The sequence below is a fragment of the Spermophilus citellus genome (genome assembly GCF_964194105.1).
Source record: "Spermophilus citellus genome assembly, chromosome: 17".
NCBI classification, from domain to species: domain Eukaryota; kingdom Metazoa; phylum Chordata; class Mammalia; order Rodentia; family Sciuridae; genus Spermophilus; species Spermophilus citellus.
Window position 1 is genome coordinate 27,870,550 of NC_138199.1, and position 12,728 is coordinate 27,883,277.

General features: G+C 35.8%; 1 protein-coding gene across 7 annotated transcripts in view; it reads left to right on the forward strand.

Annotated features, from left to right (window-relative positions):
* The window catches only part of SMG6 (SMG6 nonsense mediated mRNA decay factor), a 232,556-nt gene that overhangs the window by 171,463 nt on the left and 48,365 nt on the right, over positions 1-12,728 (forward strand). The window lies entirely within an intron of this gene.

The window sequence follows — 12,728 nt, forward strand, 5'->3', positions numbered from 1 at the left end:
GCAGTCTGCATTCTGATTTTTTTTCCCATCATAGGTTAGATTTATCTGTTTTAGAACTTTGATGAGGAAATCATACCATATATACTTTTTTCCTTCTTATTTTACAGTGCTAAGGATCAAACCCAGGGCCTGTACAAATACACTACCACTGAGCTACATTCCTAGCCCTTTTAACTTTTTATTTTTGAGACAGGGTCTTGCTAAACTGCTGAGGCTAGCTTTGAACTGGCTGTGACCCTCCTACCTCAGCCTCCCAAGTCACTGAGATTACAGGCATATGTCAACCAGCTAGATTTTTTTTTTTTTTAAGTTGTAGATGGACACGCTACCTTTATTTTATTTATTTATTTTTATGTGGTGCTGAGAATCGAACCCAGAGCCTCACATGTGCTAGGCAGGTGTTTACCACTGAGCTCTACCACCTCTAGATAGTTTCTTTGTGAAGGGTCTTTTGCCTGTTTTCTTTAATTGGATTAAATAAAATCCAATTAAAGAAAATTATTGTGGGGGCTGGGATGTGGCTCAAGCGGTAGCGCGCTCGCCTGGCATGCGTGCGGCCCGGGTTCGATCCTCAGCACCACATACAAAGATGTTGTGTCCACCGAGAACTAAAAAATAAATAATAAAAAAAAATTTTCTCTCTCTCTCTCTCTCTAAAAAGAAGAAAAAAAAAGAGCAGGGTTCTTAATTAAAAAAAAAAAGAAAATTATTGTGTATTATGGCTACAAGTACTTTGTTAGATACATGTTTTCTAACTATTTTCACTCAGCCTGTTGCTTATTCATTTTCTTAACAGCGTCTTTGGTGAGCAAAAGTTTTTTTTGTTATTGTTTTTGGTACTAGGGATTAAACTCAGGGGCACTCAACCACTGAGCCCCATCCTCAGCCCTATTTTGTATTTTATTTAGAGACAGGGTCTCACTGAGTTGCTTAGTGTCTCACTATTGCTGAGGCTGGCTTTAAACTCGTGATCTTCCTGCCTCAGCCTTCCAAGCCACTGGGATTATAGACGTGTGCCACTGTACCCAGCTGGTGAACAAAAGTTTTTAATTGTAATAAAATCAAACTTATCAGATGGTAGAATGAGATATGGATATCATTACCCTAAGAAATGAATGAAGACATGAATGGTGTAAATATACTTTGTAATCAACCAGAGGTATAAAAAATTGTGCTCTATATGTGTAATATGAATTGTAATGATTTCGCTGTCTTATTTTTAACAAATTAGAATAAAAAAGTTCAAATTTTAAAAAAATCAAACTTATCATGTTTTTATTTTTTGGATACTAATTTTTGAGAACTAAAATGCCTAAGTTATAAAGCTTTTCTACTTGGTTTTCCTCTAAAACCTATATTGTTTTAGCTTTTACATTTAGGTCTATGATCCATTTTAAATTAATTTTGTATGTAGTAAGGACTTTGTAAGGTAAAGATTAAGTTTTGGCTTTTTCCCCACATGGAACTGTGGGGAAATAACAGCCAAAGCTGTTATTCCAGCACATTTGTTGAAAAGACATTCTTTGCCTCCATTGGATTGCTTCAATACTTCTTTCAAACAGCAGATAAGCATTTAAGCGCGCGCTCTCTCTCTTTTTTTTTTCATTGATTTATTTAACAGTTCTTTTGACAAACACTGGAGTTATGATTGGAAGTAAGTTTATTTTATGTATCAGTTTGGAAAGAATTGACATCTCAACAGTATTCTAGTTTATGAACATGGTGTAGCTTTCCTCTGCTCAGATCTTCTTTTATAGGTTTTTGGATTTTTGTTTGCTTTTTGGTTTTGGCAGTACAGGGATTGAACCTAGGTGCACTCTACCACTGAGCTACATCCCCAGCCCTTTTTTTGGTTTTTGTCTCACTATGTTGCCCAGGCTGGTCTTCAACTTGCAATCCTCCTGCCTCTGCCTCTCTAGTAGCTGGGGTTTACGTAAGTGTGTTCCACCAGCCTTGCTATAGTTTTCATTGTAGATATCATATGCATTGTTGATTAAGGTTATCCCTAATTACTTTTTATGCCATTATGTGTTTAGTTTTTTCTGCATTTTACTTACCAATCTAGGCATGTAGTAGTTTTTTCATTTTAACTTTCAATTTTCTATGACTTATGATAAGTTGAGCATCTCTTCATGTTTATTTGCCATATATTTATCTAATTTAATAAGCTGTCTGCTCAGATATTTTGCCTTTGTGCGTGCACACACAGCAGCATGCACTAGGGATTAAATTCAGGGCTTGGGGCTGGGGCTGTAGCTCAGTGGTAGAGCATTTGCCAAGCACGTGTAAGGCACTGTTTGATCCTCAGTACCACAAATTAATTAATTAATTAATTAAATAAATCCATGCTGTTCATCTGCAACTACAAAAAAAAATTTTTTTTCAGGGTTTTTTATATGCTGAACTTGCATTCTACCACTAACCTATACTTCAACCCTACACATTTTTAAGTTGGATTATTTATTTTCTTTTTCTTTTTTTTTCCTTTTGGTACCAGAGATTGAACCTAGAGCTGCTTAACCACTGAGCAACAACATCCCAAGCCCCTTTTTAATATTTTATTTAGAGACATGATCTCACTGAGTTGCTTTGGGCCTTGCTAAGTTGCTGAGGCAGGCTTTGAACTCAAGATCCTCCTGCCTTAGCCTCCAGAGCTCCTGGGATTATAGGTATGCCACTGCAGCCGGCAGATTGTTTTCTTTTTCTTTTCTTATTTTTTTAATATTATTTTTTTAGTTGTAGTTGGACACAATACCTTTATTCCATTCACTTATTTTTATGTGGTCCTGAGAATGGAACCCAGGGCCCCTCACATGCTAGGCGAAAGCTGTACTGCTGAGCCACAATCCCAGCCCCAGATTATTTGTTTTCTTATTGTTAAATTTTAAGAACCACTGATAGATTTTTAAGTGTCAAAACAACCTTGCATATACTCTTATTTGAGGGAGGGGATTTGTCAGTATTTTGGTTAAAAACCTTTGTGACCTTACCTTTGAGTTATTTTGACCTTATTAAATGACTTAGAAAGTGTAACCTCTGTCCTCCATTTTTGGAAAGACTGTGTAATAGTGGTGTTAATTTTCTTTAAATGTTCGATAGAATTTACTCATAAGACAACATTGGCTGGTTTCTGTAGGAAATTTTGATAATAATTAATTCACTCAATTTAATATATAATTACGCACATATTCTTTTTTCATCATATTATCCATTTTATGTTTAAACAACAATTTTTGTGACTTCTAGTTTTCAAGAAATTTGTCTATTTCATCTAAGCTGCCAAATTTGTAGACATAAAGTGATTTATAATATGTCTTGACTATGTCCTATTAATTTATTTTTACTTTGGGTTTACTTTTCTGCTTTTAGCTGTGTGTGTTTGTGTTTGTGTGTGTGTGTGTGTGTGTGTGTGTGTTTGTGTGTTGTATATGGACATGATATCTTTCTTTATTTTTTTATGTGGGCTGAGAATTGAACCTAGTGCCTCACACGTGCTAGGCAAGCACTCTACTACTGAGCCCCAACCTCAGCTCCTCTGTTTCTAGCTTTTTAAGCTGAGAACTTTAGGTCATTGCTTTTAGACTTTTCTAATAATTATACTTAAAGCTATAAATCTTCCTTTAAGCACTTTTTTAACCCTATCCCACAGATTCTGATTTTTTTTGTATTATCATTCAGCTTACAGATATTACTAATTTTCATATAATATTTTCTTTGACACATTATCTGTCAGTGTGTTAATTTCCCAATGTTGGAGATTTTACAAGTATTTTTTATTGATTTCTAACTTAATTCAGTTGTGATCAGAAAACACCATCTGCATAATTTCAGTCCTTTTAAAATAATTGAAAATTTTGACTCAGCACTTGTCTACCTTGGAAAAACACTCTTAATGCATTTGGAAAAAAATGTGTTTTGTAGTTGTGGAATGTAGAGGGGGTTTTAAGGGATTGTTTGGGGGAATGGGTTTTCACACTTCTGGAGAACGAATGCAGGAATGCTCTACCACTGAGCTACTTTCCCAGAACTTTTTACTTTTTATTTTGACATAGGCTTTCACTAAGTTGCCCAGGCTGGCCTTGAACTTGCAATCTTCCTGCCTCAGCCTTCTGAGTTACTAGGATTATAGACATGTGTCACCACACCTGGCTAGATATAGACTTTTACAAAAGTAGGTCAAGGAGATTGATAGTTGTTCAAATCTTCTGTATCTTTACTGATATTTTATATTGGTGTTGTATTAATTTTTGAGAGAAGTGGTAATATCTCCAAATATAATTGTGGCTGTTGATTCTTCCCTTTAATTGTCAGTTTTCACTTCATATATTTTGAAGCTATGCTATTAGGCATGTATATGATTAATTATATCTTCCCAACTAATTTACCCTCTCTTATCTCTGGTAATTCTTTGCCTTCAAAATTTGTGATCCTCCCAGGTCACTGGAATTATAGGCATGTGCCATTGCACCTGGCCCACTCGTTTGCTTTTAACTAGTTTGTATCTTTAAATTTAAAATGAATTTATTAATGACAACATATAGTTGGCTCTTACTTTTTAATATAGACTGGCATTTATTCTTTCTGATTTTTGTTTCTATGTTCTTTCCTGACTTCCTTTAGATTATTTGAATTACTTTTCAGAATCCAGTTTTAATTCATTTATTTCCTTTTTAGCTATATCTCTTTGCAGCTATTTTCTAGTGGCTTTAAATTACTTTTCAGCCTACAGAGAATTACTGTAGTACTTCACATAAAATGTAGAAACCTTATAGCTATACACTGCATTTACCCATTGCACTGTCCTTTATTTTTATAGTGGTTGGGAGATAAATGCTTTAATATGTCATATAGTTACAGTATATCATACACCATAAAATGTTATATACCAGTAACTTGGGAGGCTGAGGTGGAAGGATCTGGGCAATTTAGTGAGACTCTGTCTCCAAAAACAAAAACAAGCTAGTTTGATCCTGCTAATTTAGTATTAGGTTGGTTTGTTATTGTTTGTTTTTGCAGTACCAGAAGTTAAACCCAGAGGAACTCTACCAGAGTTACATTCTCAGTCCTTTTAAAATTTCATCTTGATAATCCTCCTGCCTCAGCCTCCCAAATAGCTAGAATTCACAAGTGTACACCACCGTATCCAGCTAGTAGTGATAAATTTTAAATAATTCTAAAACCTTGTGCTGATGAAATTATTCATTGTTATCTAAGGTTTGTGGGGAGAGGTGTGGGATAATATGCATAACATGAAACTTACCATTTTATCTATTTTTTTCATTTGTTGTCTGTACCTTTGGTATGTATACCAGAAGTCATTCCCAAATTTAATCATAAAAATTTTCCCTTATATTTTATTCTAAGAGTTTGTAGTTTTGGCCCCAAAGTTTAGGTCTTTCATCCATTTTGAGTTAATTTTTGCATATGGTATTTAAGAGAGGATCTGACTTAATTCTTTTGTATGTGGATATTCAGTTTTTCCAGCATCTATTATAAAATGTTATGATTTTTGCTTTAAACAAATATATATGCACAAATTTAAGAGGATAGTAAATGTGTTGTTTATACAGTGTTTACCAATGCTTCATGAAAAGCCAAGTATCCAAATGGTATTATTTTCCTCTGGTTTGAAGAGCTGTAGCTTCATTTGTACAGCAGGTTTACTGGTAACAAATTTCCTAGTATTCTTTTGTCAGAAAGTGACTTTATTACACTTTCTTCTAAAAGATGGTACACTGAATATAGAAACTTTTTCTGTCTTAACACAGTTCATCCTCTGTCTCAGGCTTCTGATAAGACATTCATTGTTCTCTATATGTAATATGTCATTTTTCTCTGGCTGCTTTCAAGATTTTTCTCTATATCTTTAGCTTTTTTTTTTTCAGAGCAACATGTTTATTTAAGCATTAGCTAAGCTTTCATTTACAAACAAATGTTTTCAGGGAAAAATCACTATATCTTTAGTTTTTAGTAGTTTGTTATGATGTGTCTCATGACTTTTTTTTCTTTCAAATCTATTTTTTTGTTGTAGATGGACACAATACATTTATTTATTTATTTATTTATTTATTTAAGATGATAGGGATTCTTTTTTTTAATATTAATTTTTTAGTTTTAGGTGGACACAATATCTTTTTTTTTTTTTAAAGAGCCCACAATATCTTTATTTTACATTTATTGGTGCTGAGGTTAGAACCCAGGGCCTCATGCATGCTAGGCAAGCACTCTACCACTGAGTCACAATCCCAGCCCCCATTTATTTATTTTTTATGTGATGCCGAGGATTGAATCCAGTGCCTTATATGTGCAAGGCAAGCGCTCAGCCACTGAGCCACAATCCCAGCCCCATCTCATGATTTTCTTTGCATTATATTGCTTTTGGCTTTAACTCTGTTTTTTAATCTATAGTTTGTCTTTCACCAAATTTGGGGGAACTTCAGAATATGACTGGAGGTTTTTTGTTTTTGTTTTTTCCTCTGCTCCCATCTTTCTCCATTTTTAATTCAGTTATATATAATGTTTAGTTAGGCCTTTTGCTTGGTCCCCCATGTATCTGAGGCTTTATTAATTTATGGTTTTGTTTCCCTTTTGTTATTCAGATTAGATGATTTCTGTTGTTCTGCTAGGAGCCACAAGCAAATCATATGATGCATGGCACTTTCGGTTGTAAGGTGACGCCAGCTAGCCACTGAGATGATATGATTATGTTAAGATTTACATTCATATGGAAATTGGACTCCTGCTGTTCACCTTGGCCTGCTAGGGGACTCATGTTACAGGACTCCTGGAGAGTTCCCATTGGTTGGGGAAGGATAGTAGGAGGGAATTCCGGGGGAGGTGGGGGGGGTCGTTCTGGTAGATGCACACGTGGGTGGACCGGGTTTGGCTTGCCGGCGCATACGGAGTATTGGCGGCTTTTTCAAAAATAAAGTTTTGTTCCTGCTTGAGTGGCTCGTGATTCTGTGCCCAGCCAAGACATTGGCATTGTTCCAACTTCAGGTTTACTAACTTCACTGTCATGTCCATAGTCTGTTAGGTCCATCCAGGGACTTTTTTAATTTCATCTAGGATGCTTTTAGTTCTAGAAGTTCCATTTGGTTCTTTTTCATAATTTTTGTTTCTTTTCTGAGAGTTCCTTCCCTTCCCCCCCCCAACCCCCCCCCCCCCCCCCCCCCCCGCCTCTATTGGTGCTGGGGATTGAACCCAGGGCCTTGTGCATGAGAAGCAAGCACTTTACCAACTGAGCTCTAACCCAGCTGAGAGTTCCTTTTTATTTGTTTCAATCATATAGTCTTCATTGAATACAGTTATAGTACCTTTGGTAATCTTGCTGTTAATTCCAACATTTGGGTCATTTAAGAATTGGACTCTACTTACTGACTTTTTTCCTTGAGAGTACACCACGTATTCCCCTTTCTTTGTGTATTAAAAGAATTTTGAATTTCATCCTGAAATTGTGACTGTTATGTTGTGGAAATTTGGGTTTGTTTTATTCCTCAAGAGAGGATTGATGGTTTTGTTTTAGTGGGATTTCAATTGGTTGGACTCAAACTGTAGAACATCAGTTATCCATTTTGTTTTTCTGTCTGTGTGACTGCACAAACTCTGCCCACATTATTCAGAAGTCAGCCAGAAGTTCCAGCATTGTTTACACACAAAGTGTGGGTTGTCTTCTCTCTGGCTAACTCTTTTCTGGGATTTCCTTCCTTGCTTTCTAGCAGCTTTGATTGTCCTGAACATTATCCTGCTTTTCTTCAGACCAGATAGTCTGAGTTTTCCAAAAGAGTTTCAGTTCTTAAGTCCTTTGGGTAAGTCCACCAAGGAGTGGAATAGCTGGATCAAATGGTGGTTCCATTCCAAGTTTTCTAAGGAATCTCCATACTGCTTTCCAGATTGTTTGCACCAATTTGGCAATCCCACCAGTAATTAAATAATGTGCATTTTCCCCCACATACTCACCAACACTTATTGTTGCTTGTATTCTTAATAACTGCCATTCTGACTGGAGTGAATAAAAAATCTTAAGAGTAATTTTGATTTGCATAAAAACAGCATACTACAATAACACAGCCTCATCAATGTGTTTAGCAGTGCAATTCACAATAGCTAAATTGTGGAACCAACCTAGATGCCTTTCAATAGATGAATGGATAAAGAAAATATGGTATACATACACAATGGAATATTACTCAGCATTAAAAGAGAATAAAATCATGGCATTTGTGGGCAAATGGATGGATCTGGAGAATATCATGCTAAGTGAAGTAAGCCAATCCCCAAAACCCAAAGGCTGAATGTTTTCTCTGATAAGTGGATGCTGATCCATAATGGGGGTCGGGGTGGGGAACATGGGAAGAATGGAGGGACTCTGGATAGGGCAAAGGGGAGGGAGGAGAAGGAAGGGAGTATGGGGGTAGAAAAGTACTATGAATCAAAATGCATTCTGCTCTCATATATAACAAATTAGGACAAATAAATTTTTTTTAAAAGAACTCAACATTTTTAAAAAATTCAGTTCTAGCTGGGTGCGTTGGCACACGCCTGTAATCCCAGTGGCTTGGAGCCTGAGACAGGAGGGGATCTTGAGTTCAAAGTCAGCCTCAGCAATAGCAAGGCACTAAGCAACTCAATGAGACCCTGACTCTAAATAAAATACAAAATAGGGCTGGGGATGTGGCTCAGTGGTTGAGTGCCCCTGAGTTCAATCCCTGGTACCAAAAAAAAAAAGTTTTAGTTCTGTATGGAGCTACCAGCTATGACCTGCCTTCAACCTAAAAGTTGGAGAAGAGCTAACTCACTGTGTCCCAGCTCCTCCTCCTAAGTGTCAAGTCCCTTTGTGAATCTACCTGTGTTGATTTTACTGTCTAGTACCTTCAAGTATTTTGTTCTTTTTTTTTTTAAATTTTACTCAGAGTTTATCATTGTTATCTGAAGATAATTTGAACCAATAGGAGAAAACATTTGGCCCTTGGTTTTTGGGATTGTCTTACTTTGCTTAGCAGGATATTCTCCACCTTCATCCATTTACCAGCAGATGCCATAATTTCATTCTTCTTTAAGGCTGAGTAATATTCCATTGAGTATATATACCACATTATCTTAATCCATTCATCTGTTGACGGGCACCTAGGTTGGTTCCATGTTTAGCTATTGTGTATTGAGCTGGTATAAACATTGATGTGGCTCCATCACTATAGCATGCTGATTTTAAGTCCTTTGGGTATAAACCAAGGAGTGGGATAGTTGGATCAAATTGTGGTTCCATTCCAAGTTTTCTGAAGAATCTCCTTATTTCTGTCCCTTTATAATTAAAATATGCTTCACTTATTTTTAGGGCCTTGATTGTAAGGATTTTAATTATTTTTAGAAGTGTTTTGTAAAATTTACCTTTCAGTATCTATGGAATTTTCTCAAACAAATTAAAATTATGTGTAGTAAAATCTTCCTTTTTGCCCTTTGTTTTTATGCTTTGAAAAGTTTTTCTAACATCAAATAAATGAGTAAGATATTTTCTTCTTGTTATTTTACTTTTTGAAAAATTATTGGAGGCTGGGGATACAGGTCAGAAGTAGATTGCTTGTCTAGTATGTCCTAGACCCTTGGTTTGATGCCCAGCACAGGTAGGTGGGGGAGGTTAGAAAGAGAAAGAAAATTATTATTAAATCTTTCATCTGGAATTTATTTTGCTATACAATGTATGGTAGAAACCTAACTTCATTTTTTCAGAATAGTTATAAAATTATCTTAGCATCATCTGTTGTTTAGTCTGTGTGCATTTAACTTAAGTTAAACTTTACCACATATGAACATGTATTATCCTACAATCTGAGTACACAGTAGATACATGCTAATCTCTTTACAGGACTTATTTGTGGGTGTGGATTTCAGGGTAAGTATATTGGAAGTATTTTATACAATTTACCTTCCACCATCTATGGAATTTTCTCAAAGAAATTAAAATTTTGTGTAGTTAAGTCTTTCTTTTTTCCCTTTGGAAGGAGCTCATCCATTGCTAGGCAAGTACTATCCCCAGCCCTTTTTATTTTTTATTTTGGATAGGGTCTTACTAAAGGCTGGCTTCAAACTTTGGATCCTCCTCCTGCAGCCTCCAGAATAGCTAGGATTATAGGTGTGCACTGTGCTGGAACTACAGTATGCTGACTTTTTATAAAAAGAAATAGGAAGCAGCTTTTCTCTTTCTGTGACCTGGAAAATATATATGGCTTGGACTCTCTCATACCCCTCCTTTAGTCTATTAGCACTACTATCATTACTGTCTTTAAAATATATCTGGGATCCAGCTATTGAACCATATTTACTTATTCCTATCTAACCCAACTGTCCTATACTCATTCTTAAGCCATGCCCCATAACTCACACTGCTGGGCCTATGCACTTCTGTTTTCTCTCCTATTTACTATAACCCAACTGCATTTAGTTTCTGATTTACATCAGATCCCTATTTAAGGGGTCAATCTTATCAGAGAGTTATTTCCCCGATGAGTTATATAAATGAGCATCTGAACCAGGCACAGTGGTACACACCTGTAATTCCAACTACTGTGGAGGCTGAGGCAGGAGAATCACAAACTCGGCGAGTTAACAAGACCCTATCACAAAAATAAAAAGTAAACAGGACTGAGCAGGGCATGGTGGCTCACACCTCTAATCCTAGCAACTTGGGAGGCTGAGGCAGGAGGATCACAAGTTCAAGACCAGCCTCAGCAATTTAGTAAGGCCCTAAAGACCCTGTCTTAAAATAAAAAAGGGTGGAAATGTAATTCAGTTTTTAAATGCCCCTGGTTCAATCCCCATCACCATCCAAAAAAAATAAAATAAAAACCAGTACCCTGGCCCCAGACACACTGTCTTCTCTTACTGGACTTTTTCTTCTTAGCACTGACCATCAACTGACAGTTGATTTTTGTTTTTATTTTTATGTATTTATTCATTTATTTATCGTGGGGTTACAGATTAAACCTAGGACCTGAAGCGTGCTAGGCAAACACTCTACCACCGAGTTACCTATTTTTTGTTTTGTTTTTTTGTTGTTTTTTTTTAATATTTATTTTTTAGTTGTAGTTGGACATGATTCCTTTATTTCACTTATTTATTTTTATGTCATGCTGAGGATTGAACCCAGGGTCTCGCATGTGCAAGGCGAGCGCTCTATCACTGAGCCACAATCCCAGCCCCCTCATTTTTGTTTTTATGTTTGTTTTACTCATTTATTATTCCTCTACTAGCCTGTCAACAATTTGTTCTTATTTACTATTCTAATCCTTAGTGTTTACAACAGTTTGTAGGGCAAACTACCACTAATAAATACTCATTGAATGAATACATAAATTAGTTGAAGAAACTCACCTGTATAAAGGTGTCTCAGCCTGTAGTACTTTTGGATAGACTTTTTTTTTTTTTTTGAGGGACTGCAGATCCATCCCAGCTTCTCATGCATTCTCAGTAAGTACTCCGTCACTGAGCTACACCCTCAACCCCAGGTTTTTTACATATTGTGTTGAATTTTTTAGTCAGGATTATTAAAATATAATATAAATATATAGAATAATTAATTAATTCACCAATTGGCCAGGCACCATGGCACATCCCTGTAATCTGTGACTCAAGGGGCTGAGGTAGGATTGCAAGTTCAGGGCCAGCCTCAGCAATCTAGCAAGACCCTATCTCAATATAGAAAATAAAAACAGGGAGGCTAGGGATATGCTCAGTTGGTAGAGTGCTTGCCTCGCATGCACAAGGCCCTGGGTTCAATGCCCAGTACCACCAAAAAGAAAGAAAGAAAATGAAAATGGGCTGGGGATTTGTGGCTCAGTGGCTAAGTACCCCTAGGCTCAATCCCTGGTACCAAATTAATTAATTAATTAATTAATTAATTCACCAATTGGATAATGTTTGACAAAAATATACAATAGTATAGATACCTCCACGATCATGCTGGGGAACATTTCCAATTTCATTAACTTATCCAGAAAATCATCCATTTCTCTTAAAAAAATTTTGAGGGGGTGGGTACTGAGGTACATACCTAGTCCTTTTTATTATTTTAAGACAGGGTCTTGCTAAGTTGGTGAGGCTGGCCATGAACCTACAATCCTCCTGTCTCTGCTTCCTGAGTCACTGGGATTACAAGTGTGTGCCACCATGCCCAGTACTATTGGTTTTTTTTTTTTAATTATGATCTAATAATCTTTTTTCTTACGTTTCATTGATTTTGAGACTGTATTTTTGTACCATTTAAAATTGAATACATAGTTACTAAGTGATTATTAAGTACACTTTTATTGTCTGAATTACTCTTTTGACCTACTTGATATGATAAAGTGGTATTGGTTCACAATTGCAGTTGTGTTTTTTATGTTTCCTTCTTGTATTTCAGAGTTTTGCTTTCTACATTTTCTTTCCATTTCATTCTTGCTTTGTATCCTATTTGGGTTTTTGTTTTGTTTTACCCAACAGAATTTTGCCTATCCCCCACTCCTTTTTTTTTCTTTAATCTCATTGTTTTAAGAATGTCTCTTCTAAACAGTATATGATGTATTTAAATATTTTTGTTGAAATGAAATCTAACAAAATTAAACAGTCAAAACAATTCAATGAAACATACATAGAATATTGATTATATGCAACCACCACCTCTGTACCTATTACATTTTAATTCTTCATTGTAATTTTTTAAATAAAATACTTTTAATTATTTTCTCTACTTA